The sequence below is a fragment of the Coregonus clupeaformis genome, chromosome 15 (assembly GCF_020615455.1).
Source record: "Coregonus clupeaformis isolate EN_2021a chromosome 15, ASM2061545v1, whole genome shotgun sequence".
In the NCBI taxonomy this organism is placed as follows: Eukaryota; Metazoa; Chordata; class Actinopteri; order Salmoniformes; family Salmonidae; genus Coregonus; species Coregonus clupeaformis.
Window position 1 is genome coordinate 65821864 of NC_059206.1, and position 12767 is coordinate 65834630.

At 40.5% G+C, this 12767-nt stretch overlaps 1 protein-coding gene across 1 annotated transcript in view; it reads left to right on the forward strand.

The window, feature by feature from the left end:
• LOC121573293 (CD151 antigen-like) overlaps window positions 1-12767 on the forward strand; it is a 78337-nt gene that overhangs the window by 1082 nt on the left and 64488 nt on the right. The gene's annotated exons all lie outside the window — the stretch shown is intronic.

Genomic DNA, 12767 nt, shown 5'->3' on the forward strand with positions numbered 1-12767 from the left:
CCCCTACATACAACATCTGTAAGGTCCCTCAATCAAGTATTGAATTTCAAGCACAGATTAAACTACAAAGACCAGGGAGCTTTTCGAAAGCCTCATAAAGAAGGGCAGTGATTGATAGATCGATAACAATAACGAATCAGACATTAAATATCTCTTTAAGCATGGTCAAGTTAATAATTATGCTGTGGATTATATATTAAACCACCCAGACACATCAAAGATACAGTCGTCCCTCTGAACTGAGCCGCAGTCAGGAATGAAACTGCCCAGGGATGTTACCATTACCTAAATGACAGAGTGAAAAGAAGAATACCAATATTCGAAAACTTGCATCTTGTATGCAACAAGGCACTAAAGTAATACTGCAAAAAAAGCCTTATGTTTGGGGCAAATCCAACACATCACTGAGTAACTGCCACCTTATTTTCAAGCATGGTGGTGACTGCATCATTATATGGGTATGCTTGACATAGGCAAATACTCAGCGAGAGGAATTCACCTTTCAGCAGTTTCAATAAGGTGTTTCAGTTGAATTCCCTACAACCCCCATCAAAATAAATATGTTTGGAATTGTTGTCAAACTATTGAACACTACAATAAATATGGTGCCAGTCGTTTGCAAAATACCCCAAAACCCATGCATTAATTATGATGTTTTTTAATTATCATTAATCTAATTAATAATAGTTTGACTAAACACATATAGTCCTATAGCCAATATAAAAGTATACAAATGTGAAAGAAGATGGTTTCTTCTGTCACGTTCTAAACATGCCCTGAACTGAAAGGGTTCAAGGCCTTCAAATACTTTAATGATCTGTCATGCACAGGAGACAAGTCAGTGATTACTCATTGGGGGTAAGTTGTGAGCCTATATCAGACAGCTGTGGTATGTCTGGAGTATGTCTGGTTGTCAGCGGTCTTGTATTGAGCTGTACACGATTCCATTAAGCTTTAAGGAAAAAGGTGATTTCAGTGTTCAAAATTTGAACATTCATGTGTGTTTTCAAAGTGTTGAACCCTGTTTATTGAAAGAGCCTTTATGATTTTGTATGTCTCAGATTTGGGATTTAAGTTTGACCTCTAGTGCATTGTGCTCCTCCTGTGCACATCGTTTTCTTTACTCAGTGGCACCATTTATGTACATAATACAATGATGAGTTCATGTCAAAGGTTTGTTTGAATTTAATTGACAGGAACACACTAAAGGGGTCCACCCTAACAGATGGTCAACAGACACTGGGCAGGTTCAGTAGACAGACCCCCACACAAATATAGGCCTACAAACACTGTAAAACCACGAATGATTGATGAAGTAACCTACATTGTTTACTAATGCCAAATGTAAGCATGGTGAACTTACTTAATGAGTTGCTGCATATGGAGTTCTCTATATTAGATGCCAGAAAATGTATTCTACATGAAATAGCTTTGGCTACTGTACGTATAACATTTCCTGTTTTTGGAGACGCACGAGTATAATAGGGATGTTATTGTCAGCAAGTCCTATTCATGCCCTCATGCCCACATCATTCTTGTCGGCCATGTGTGACCTACGCTGGTTGAAAAATAATACTATCTGGATCATAGAGTATTTTTTTATTTGAGGTATTTTTTGGTGACCATGCCCTCCTTTTGCCTGTGGATATAAACTCTGTATGGTCTCACTGGTTTTATACTCCTCATCCCACTTGAAAGGGCATCCACAGACACGAATGAACTCAATGACTAAGCGTGTAACTCATTGGGGTGTTGACTATATATGTTCAGGCCAACTTCTGATCTCATATATAGAGGGATAATGTTATAGATATTACCTTTATAACATAAATCCAAATATGTTATTTGTCGCATGAATAAAATATGCACTCTCATAGTATAAGACGGTAATGGTCAGATCATGCAGCATGAGAACGCATGATGCTGCTGTGATCAGTGTTATAGTGAATATAAGCCCTTCCAAACAGTTCAGTACAGCACAATGCAAATACATCTTCTTTCCACAGATGTTTCTTGCTATGTAACCTCTTCCCCAGGCTGACCGGCCAAGTTGACTTGCTGTGTTACAGTAGGCTAGAGAAGGCTGTCTTGCATTTGTATTAATGCAGTGGGGTGGGTGTTAGTGCATGAGCGGTGTAGAGAAGGCAGTGAAATTACAGTAGAGAACGCTCTTATATTAGTATTACAGAAAGCTTAGACTAGTACACTCTGGTACGGCCTGTGTGTGTGGGAGAGAGAGAAGGCTGGCAGGAGGAGGAGGAGAGGGCAGGTCTGGACTTGACTGTTGAGTTAAAGGCGCTGCATGGTCAATCCGACATCTGCTTTGGCCATGCTGCATTTACGGTGATACGGCCTAAGCAGAAGTCAGGGCATTCATACTTCTTGCAGTGCAGAGCTGTTGTTAAGGAAGTTGTCAAGAAGGTGAGTTTGTGTTTATACAGGACCTCCCGCCCCCACCCACCGTCAACCAGTCATGTCAATGCGGAGCCCTCCGCATTGTTACAAAAGGTGGGATTTTTTTTAACCTTTTGAATTTTGTAGCACAAGCACATATAAGCCTGATTTCAGATCAGTTTGTCTGATTAATTAGTCTTCCCCATATCAATATAGTTCTACTAATTACCCAATGCTTTTCAACTATTCCAGTTTTTAACATAGACTAGATCCCATTAGATTACATGTCAAGAGTGTAGTCCTCTTTGCCTGGCAAACGTGCTGCATATGTATTTAAGTTAACAGTGTAGGCCAGTGTTTTGGTACTGTCCATATGTAGCTTGTTTTTGGTCGCAGGTCCAGGAATGGTGGAAGAACTGCAACATTTACCTGAAGCTAGCTCTGCAGATGGCACTACTGGGTGATTTGAAAAGTCATAGTCATTCGATCAATAATATAATAATACTTTTAGCAAAATGTTTTTCTTTAATTTACAATCTGTAGAAACTATGAGAATAGAAAGGTTCAGAACTTTTGTGAAACATCACAGCACAGTTGAAAAATATATGGCAAATAGAAATAAAAAATGGATAGTGTTAAGAGATAGATGGGAGGGGTTGAGTGGAGCTGAAGGGTGGGATTAAAAACAAGATAACTAATGGAAAAGATACTGTGTCTTTAAAATGTATATACAGGTTCAGAACTTTTGTGATACAGCACAGTTAAAAATATATGGCAAAATAGAAATCAAACATTAGGAACACCTTCCTAAGACTGAGTTGCACCTCCCCTTTTTGCCCTCAGAACAGCCTGGACTCTACAAGGTGTCAAAAGCGTTCCACAGGGATGCTGGCCCATGTTGACTTCAATGCTTCCCACAGTTGTGTCAAGTTGGCTGGATGTCCTTTGGGTGGTGGACCATTCTTGATACACACGGGAAACTGTTGAGTGTGAAAAACCCAGCAGTGTTGACACAAACCGGTGTGCCTGGCTCCTACTACCATACCCAGTTCAAAGGCACTTAAATCTTTTGTCTTGCCCATTCACCCTCTTTTTTAATTATTTTTTTATTTAATCAGGTAAGCCAGTTGAGAACAAGTTCTCATTTACAACTGCGACCTGGCCAAGATAAAGCAAAGCAGTGCGATAAAAACAACAACACAGAGTTACATATGGGGTAAAAGAAACATAAAGTCAAAAAATACAACAGAAAATATATATACAGTGTGTGCAAATGTAGCAAGTTATGGAGGTAAGGCAATAAATAGGCTATAGTGCAAAATAATTACAATTAGTATTAACACTGGAATGCTAGATGTGCAAGAGATTATGTGCAAATAGAGATACTGGGGTGCAAAAGAGCAAAATAAATAACAATATAGGGATGAGGTAGTTGGGTGGGCTAATTTCAGATGGGCTGTGTACATGTGCAGTGATCGGTAAGGTGCTCTGACAACTGATGCTTAAAGTTAGTGAGGGAGATAAGAGTCTCCAGCTTCAGAGATTTTTGCAATTCGTTCCAGTCATTGGCAGCAGAGAACTGGAAGGAATGGCGGCCAAAGGAGGTGTTGGCTTTGGGAATGACCAGTGAGAAATACCTGCTGGAGCGCAGACTACAGGTGGGTGCTGCTATGGTGACCAATGAGCTAAGATAAGGCGGGGATTTGCCTAGCAGTGATTTATAGATGGCCTGGAGCCAGTGGGTTTGACGACGAACATGTAGTGAGGACCAGCCAACAAGAGCGTACAGGTCACAGTGGTGGGTAGTGTATGGGGCTTTGGAGACAAAACGGATGGCACTGTGATAGACTACATCCAATTTGCTGAGTAGAGTGTTGGAGGCTATTTTGTAAATGATATCGCCGAAGTCAAGGATCGGTAGGATAGTCAGTTTTACGAGGGCATGTTTGGCAGCATGAGTGAAGGAGGCTTTGTTGCGAAATAGGACGCCGATTCTCTGAATGGCACACATAGACAATCCATGTCTCAATTGTCTCAAGGCTTAAACATCCTTCTTTAACCTGTCTTCTCCCCTTCATCTAAACTGATTCTGATGTGGATTTCACAAGTGACATCAATAAGGGATCATAGCTTTCACCTGGATTCACCTGGTCAGTCTGTCATGGACAGAGTAAGGTGTTGTTAATGTTTTTCTGTACTTAGTGTACAGTATGTTCAATGTTTTTCAAATTTAAGTTTCCAGTTACATTTGTGTTTCCTCATTACATTTTATGTTTTGATAAATTACATGATTGGTCAATTGAATCAAAAGTGGAATTTTCTACACTTGAACCATGGAATCTAATTTGTTAAGTTGGTCCATTGTGGAAGGAACTATACTGGTGCTTACTGTTTTTACGAGAGCTGTCTCTGATTTTGCCCTCTGTCTTTCCTTTAGCTATGATTGATGCTTGTATTTTGCATGGTATGAGGTAGTGCAGACCCATTTAATTGTTTGGTCGATAGGCTGTTGGTCCATCAATACTTTTTTTGTCGCATTTGCAAAAAAATTATATTTTTTTGTCACGTCTTGATTGATGCCTGTCTCAGTGGACTAATCCATTGTGGAGGCCACAGGGATGGCACACCAGTATCACCAGTAGTACATTTATAATTAGTTCTACAATGTTTGTTTGGTTACTGTAATTTCTGTTAATGCATTCAATATATTATTATTATTACAGTCTTTTACTGTTATCATTGTCGGAGTGGACATGTTGTTTGCAGAGCGCACAACCTAGGCTACACTTGTGAGAAACAAGTTTTGGTTTATTTAATTCCATTTACGAGTTGTCAATTTATTGATTGTGTTTGGACCGCTCCTGTCAATGTTGAGTAAGGACGTGCACCTTATTACGCATAGTAGGTCTAGGCTACCTGGCCTGCGCACAAATGTAGGCTTATAAATGTGCCCATTTGGGGATCTGATAGTATTTCTGATTGTCTTAACTCACCACTGCTAATGATCTGTGGAGCTTCTGAAAGTAACTTTTTCTTCACCTGAAACCAAATAAATGAAATCTGTTTTTACATCCATTGAGAATGACAATAGTTCCTCAATGTAGCCTATTTGAAAAATCTTTCCAGCTCTCTCCCTTTCGATAACCACTGGGTGTGAAAGGGAAAAAATATGTTATGCTCTGATCTGGTGGAAACATCATAAAATAGGCCTACCTGATTACTTCTTATCCCTTGCACAAATACAGCTATGTCTGACCGGAGCTCACTGGCATGGGAAACTGAGGGTCCAGAATATTTTATACAATGTTGCAAGTTTGTTAGTGCAAGCTTCTTGCTGGACCAAGTTGATAGTTGATACAATGTTTCACGTTCCTTGCAGACAGGCCATGCACAGTCAATGTGATTTATTTTTATCAGGATATTTTCTACCTGCAGGCTACAATGTTTTTATTTGTTGGCTTTATGTAGCCTATTTTTACATAGTTGGCAATGGCAATAGAAGTTACTTTTAGATTTGTATAATTTTCATTTAGATTTAGAATTTTTATTAATCACATAACAATGCTTTTGAGATACAAATACTTTATTATAAAATAAATGAAATTATTCCATGGAAATGTGCATATCAAAATCATAACTGGCATGCAGATCAGTAGAAATGGTAAGATAAATTGGCACTCCAAATGGAAAAAGTTGCCGACCCCTGGAGTAACCTATTACCGGCAACTTCGGGGGTGTAATTGTAGAATCTGCGAAGGCCAGCAGCAGCGGGAGGAGGTGGTTCGGGAACAGTTTTCTTTCTTCTGGTTAGGCTATCTTGATCTCTGCCTCCCTCTTGAGTCATTTTTGTGTCTTAATTATTTAATCACTGTGTGCTTAAAGCACCTGACAAGCTCAGTAGCGTACATATAGTTTATTCATGCCCCATGTGTTAAATCTATTAATATCTCAAACAGCACACTGTTTAAAGAGTAGGGTAAGTGTACCTATTAACTTTTTCACGCATGAGTTCCAAAAATCTCTAACGGTCGCCCCAGCGGGAGTTAAATTTTTTTTTTGTGTGATGTCAGAATGCACTCACTGGTCCAAAATGTGATTGTTACGCAACAGGACAGTTAACCCACGATGCCCTCAAACCAAGGCACGCTGCCTGCTAATTATATATAGGCTATGTTTCAACTTGTCAATTTCAAATGATTTTCTAACAAGTTTTGTTTTCTAACAACAGTTTGAAAAAACGTAGAAGTAGCCCATTTCACTGTTGCGGACAATTTACATTTGAGGCATTACTGAGCCGGACAAACTTCTCTCTTCGACTAGAGCCCAATAACCTTTTCCTCCCTGGCATGTTTTCCGTCTGGCGCCCGCGTTGCCTTCACTACTAATAATAACTTTGGACATGTGTGCGTTCCTATCAAAGTACTGTAAGTGCCTTATTATGTTATCATTATAGTTTCTGTATATCATGTTGTCATTTCTACTGTAGCACACCATTTCTATGGAGCATAATGTATTTATTGTTTTATTCACGTTTTCAAGTACTTGTGACAAATCATGCATTCCGATTCTTGCATAGATATGTGTCAAATACTTTTTGGAAGGTTGTACTGATTATGATGAGCTAATGCTAAGCTAATTGCCAGCTATGTGTGGCGCCATTTTTGTTGACCATACAATGCATTCTAATTGTCACGTAAACGTCTGTCAGACCAAAGGTGTTATAACAAAACAAGGTGAAGAGATGGTTCACTCGTCTTTCGAGTAAACTTCCGGAAGTGAATGATGGTAGATGACATCCCTTCAACATGAATACTGCAAACAGACCCAACTCATCTTGTAACCTCTTATCTTTGGTTAACGTGAAAAACAAATAGGGCAGCGCACACAAACTACCCATCGTCGGATTACTTTATATTTTTAGAAAGTGTTTTACTCAATAATTTTGATCACTGGTGAGGTCACCCGTGATGTGATAAATTGTAATTGCTATTAGCTAATTCATATTATGGTTTCTGTCAGCCGAGAGTTAGCTAAATATGACCACTTGTGTTAGGTCACTCTTTCCTCAGTTAGCGCTACGACCAATGTAGCCTACATTTTCCGGTTTGGATGAGAAATGTTATGTTGTCGCTACTTCTGTGAATGTCTGAACATTGCATCCAAAAATAAACTGCTCACATTGAGGACATAACGTTGTAAAAACGGTTTCTGTGAAAAAACTGTGTGGCCAGCTCAAACGCTGACTGTTGCGTCAATCATAACCGGACATTCTAAATAAGTGTTCTAATCACACCGGTTTGAGCATATGCTGCAGGTAAAAATATATATTGTTCAATATGATCAATATTAACTTTGCATAATACTGTAGTCTATAGTGTATATATTTTATGAGTAGACTTTGCTATTCTGTATTTTTCACCATAAATCACTGTTGTTCCAATTAAGCCCAGTATGCTCCTATTAAAGATAGGGCCGGGACGATACCAGTATCGTGATACTCATTAGTATCGTGGCTAGGAAACAAAACACGAAGCGTATTTAACTTAATTAGAAAAACAGCCCTAATGTTGGAAACAAATATCATTATTTGTCATCCAGAGTTACATGTATTTATTTTACAAGCTATAGCACACAATATTTTACATACAGGTTTTTAAAGGACCAGAGAGTTTGATCTGCTTCGTGTTTTCATTTTTGCCATAGAAAAGATACAGTGGGGGGAAAAAGTATTTAGTCAGCCACCAATTGTGCAAGTTCTCCCACTTAAAAAGATGAGAGAGGCCTGTAATTTTCATCATAGGTACACGTCAACTATGACAGACAAATTAACATGTCCAGGCCCGTCTGAAGTTTGCTAGAGTGCATTTGGATGATCCAGAAGAGGATTGGGAGAATGTCATATGGTCAGATGAAACCAAAATAGAACTTTTTGGTAAAAACTCAACTCGTCGTGTTTGGAGGACAAAGAATGCTGAGTTGCATCCAAAGAACACCATACCTACTGTGAAGCATGGGGGTGGAAACATCATGCTTTGGGGCTGTTTTTCTGCAAAGGGACCAGGACGACTGATCCGTGTAAAGGAAAGAATGAATGGGGCCATGTATCGAGATTTTGAGTGAAAACCTCCTTCCATCAGCAAGGGCATTGAAGATTAAACGTGGCTGGGTCTTTCAGCATGACAATGATCCCAAACACACCGCCCGGACAACGAAGTAGTGGCTTCGTAAGAAGCATTTCAAGGTCCTGGAGTGGCCTAGCCAGTCTCCAGATCTCAACCCCATAGAAAATCTTTGGAGGGAGTTGAAAGTCTGTGTTGCCCAGCGACAGCCCCAAAACATCACTGCTCTAGAGGAGATCTGCATGGAGGAATGGGCCAAAATACCAGCAACAGTGTGTGAAAACCTTGTGAAGACTTACAGAAAACGTTTGACCTGTGTCATTGCCAACAAAGGGTATATAACAAAGTATTGAGAAACTTTTGTTATTGACCAAATACTTATTTTCCACCATAATTTGCAAATAAATTCATAAAAAATCCTACAATGGGATTTTTTTCCCTCATTTTGTCTGTCATAGTTGACGTGTACCTATGATGAAAATTACAGGCCTCTCTCATCTTTTTAAGTGGGAGAACTTGCACAATTGGTGGCTGACTAAATACTTTTTTCCCCCACTGTATACTGTTATCGTCACAGCCCTAATTAAAGGAGTTCACCCAAAAACACTTCTGGGCCATTTATAACATTTGCCTGGCCAATTGTTAGTACCCCGGACAGTTTTTAGGTGCGTTGCTTCCGTTGCTTGAGTATTTAGATGTAGCTAATAAGCAGATTCTACCACCTCCCCATAGAAAACCCATTCAAAGTCAAAGTCCATCATAAATACCTTCCAAACATACTGCTCCGGCCTCCAATGACTGAAATAGTCCTTGTAATTACTTTCTCGGCACAATTGTTCTGCTAACTTATTTCAGTAGGCTAATATTTACCAATGTATTTTTTTTAATATATATATTTTTGTGTATTTTTACCCCCTTTTCTCCCCAATTTCGATCTTGTCTCATCGCTGCAACTCCCCTACGGGCACTGGAGGCGAAGGTCGTGTCATGAGTCCTCCGAAACATGACCCGCCAAACCGCACTTCTTAACACCTGCCCGCTTAACCCGGAAGCCAGCCACACCGATGTCGGAGGAAAGACCGAGGTCAGCCTGCAGGTGCCCGACCCACCACAAGGAGTCGCTAGAGCGCGATGAGTCAAGTAAAGCTCCCCCGGCCAAACCCTCCCCTAACCCGGACGATACTGGGCCAATTGTGCGCCGCCCTATGGGACTCCCGATCACGGCCGGTTGTGATACAGCCCGGGATCGAACCCGGGTCTGTAGTGACGCCTCTAGCACCACTCGGGAGGCTGTTATTTTTGTATTTAAATCCAGGAAGTAGATTAATACATGCACGAGTCGGGACTTCTTATCAGTATTATGTAGGGTGTTTACTCACTGCTGTAGAATGTTGGACAAAATGGGGCAATTCAAGAGGGTGCTACGAAATTAATGTCAAAACATCGTTTTTTCATTGCCCTATGTCATTATAAATCACAGAATTATTCATTAGCTTGTTCTCTACAATATTATAACCTTAATATACTTGTACTTGACAGTGTTGATGAAATAAAAACGTTAATTTGCTGTGACCATTGCTAGTTTAGACTGCGACACTCTTGGTTGTATCTCTTCCATGTTTGGCATTGGGAGGTGGTACCATTTGGAGGTGTTTCCACAGGTTGATACCCTCGTCATTTTCATCTCATTGACTTTCATTGGCTGTATTGGTGATCAATATATGTTGAGGGGCTGTTTCTATGTTGATTTAAAGTGTAAGACTCGGGTAATACACCATGAAAACAGGAACAGCTTGTCTTTGTGGAGGGTGGATTTTAAAATTCAGTCTGTTAGCTTTGTAAATAAATATATATTTAGTCCCTATTTTGTTTTGTAGTTCGCAGATTTCATTTAGAAAAAGCCCATGTTTTCACTCATGAATCTTCAGCAACTAGTTAACTTGTCAGTTGGCGTTCGAAGTTAGCGCCGTTTTGCCCTGGAGCAGTGCCACAGAGCTCTATTGAGCGGTGGACACTTTTTGATCATGCCCATTATGACATTCCATTCACTCTAAACATGCTAAATTCTCAGAGTAAATCGTCTAACTTTTGAACCATATATGGTAGAAACATGGGGTTTGGACTATTGTTTTTCTGACTCACTTCTCTATTGAATGAGATGGACAAGATGGCGCCGACAGCCCTGTTTCTAGCTCCTAGCCAACTTTGCAGTATTGTTTTGGGGGTGTCTTATTTCTTACATTATTTGCATACAATGTTTCTTGTATTATTACCTACAGACATTAGATCAGCTGTCAATCACCAGAAATTCGAGTTAGAAATTCAACTTCCCTGACCTGGATCCTTTGTTTGAAATTCCCGAGGGAGCTCTATTAATCCTTGGGTTGCACCAAAACACAGAGAAGAGAAAGAAGAAGTGGGGCCCTGGTCAGACTCGGGCGGCATGCATACCATCCATCGCTTCAGAGTATATTTATTCGCTAACGTTCAGTCCCTGGACAATAAAGTAGACGAGCTCAGGGCGAAAATATCCTTCCAGAGAGATGTTAGGGACTTTAATATACTCTGTTTTACAGAATCATGTCTCTCTAGATATATTGTCCCCGTCCATTCAGCCAGCAGGTTTCTCTATCCATCGCGCGGACAGGAAGGTTTGTTTCATGATTTACAACTCATGGCGTGATTGTGGTAACGTACAGGAACGCAAGTCCATTTGTTCTGTCGATCTGGAATACCTCACCATCAAATGCAGACCGCATTACCTCCTGAGAGAATCTTCTTCTGTCATCGTCACTGCCGTGTATATTCCACCCCAAGCCGATACGGCAACGTTTTTCAAGGAACTACACTGGACTATGTGTAAACTGGAAACCGCATATGCTGGGGACATTAACAAAGGAAATCTGAGGAAAACGCAACCGAAATTCTATCAATACATCTTCTGTGCTACACGCTCATCATGAACACTTGATCATTGCTACTCTCCCTTCTGGGACGGCTACAAGGCCCTCCCCCGCCCTCCCTTCGGCAAATTAGATCATGCCTCCATTCTGCTCAGAAACTTAAACAGGAAGCACTCGTGGTAAGAACTATTCAACGTTGGTCTAACCAATCGGAATCTATGCTTCAAGATTGTTTTGATCACGCAGACTGGGAAATGTTCCAGGTCGCCTCTGAGAATAGTATCGACGTATACACTGACTCGGTGACTGGGTTAATCAGGAAGTGAATAGAGGACTATGACGATTAGAACTTACCCAAACCCAAAAACGTGGATAGATTGCAGCATTCACGCTAAACTGAAAGTGCAAGCCACCACATTTAACCATGGCAAGGTGACTGGGAACATGGACATGTAGAAACAAACCAGCTATGACTTCTGTAAGGCAATCAAAGAAGCAAAACGACAGTATAGGGACAAAGGGGAGTCAAAATTAAGCGACTCAGACACAGTACCAGTCAAAAGTTTTAGAACACCAACTCATTCAAGGGTTTTTCTTTATTTTTACTATTTTCTACATTGTAGAATAATAGTGAAGACATCAATATTATGGAATCATGTAGTAACCAAAAAAGTGTTAAACAAATAAACATATTTTTGAGATTCTTCAAAGTAGCCTCCCTTTGCCTTGATGACAGCTTTGCACACTCTTGGCATTCTCTCAACCAGCTTCACCTGGAATGCTTTTTCAACAGTCTTGAAGGAGTTCCCACATATGCTGAGCACTTGTTGGCTGCTTTTCCTTCACTCTGCGGTCCAACTCATCCCAAACCATCTCAGTTGGTAGAGGTCGGGTGATTGTGGAGGCCAGGTCATCTGATGCAGCACTCCATCACTCTCCTTCTTGGTCAAATAGCCCTTACACAGCCTGGAGGTGTGTTGGGTCATTGTCCTGTTGAAAAACAAATGATAGTCCCACTAAGCGCAAACCAGATGGGATGGCGTATTGCCACAGAATGCTGTGGTAGCCATGCTGGTTAAGTGCGCCTTGAATTCTAAATAAATCACTGACAGTGTCACCAGCAAAGAACCCCCACACCATCACACCTCCTCCTCCATGCTTCACGGTGGGAACCACACATGCGGAGATCATCTGTTCACCTACTCTGCGTCTCACAAAGACACGGTGGTTGGAACCAAAAATCAGAAATTTAGACTCATCAGACCAAAGGACAGATGTCCACAGGTCTAATGTCCATTGCTCGTGTTTCTTGACCCAAGCAAGTCTCTTCTTATTATTGGTGGCCTTTAGT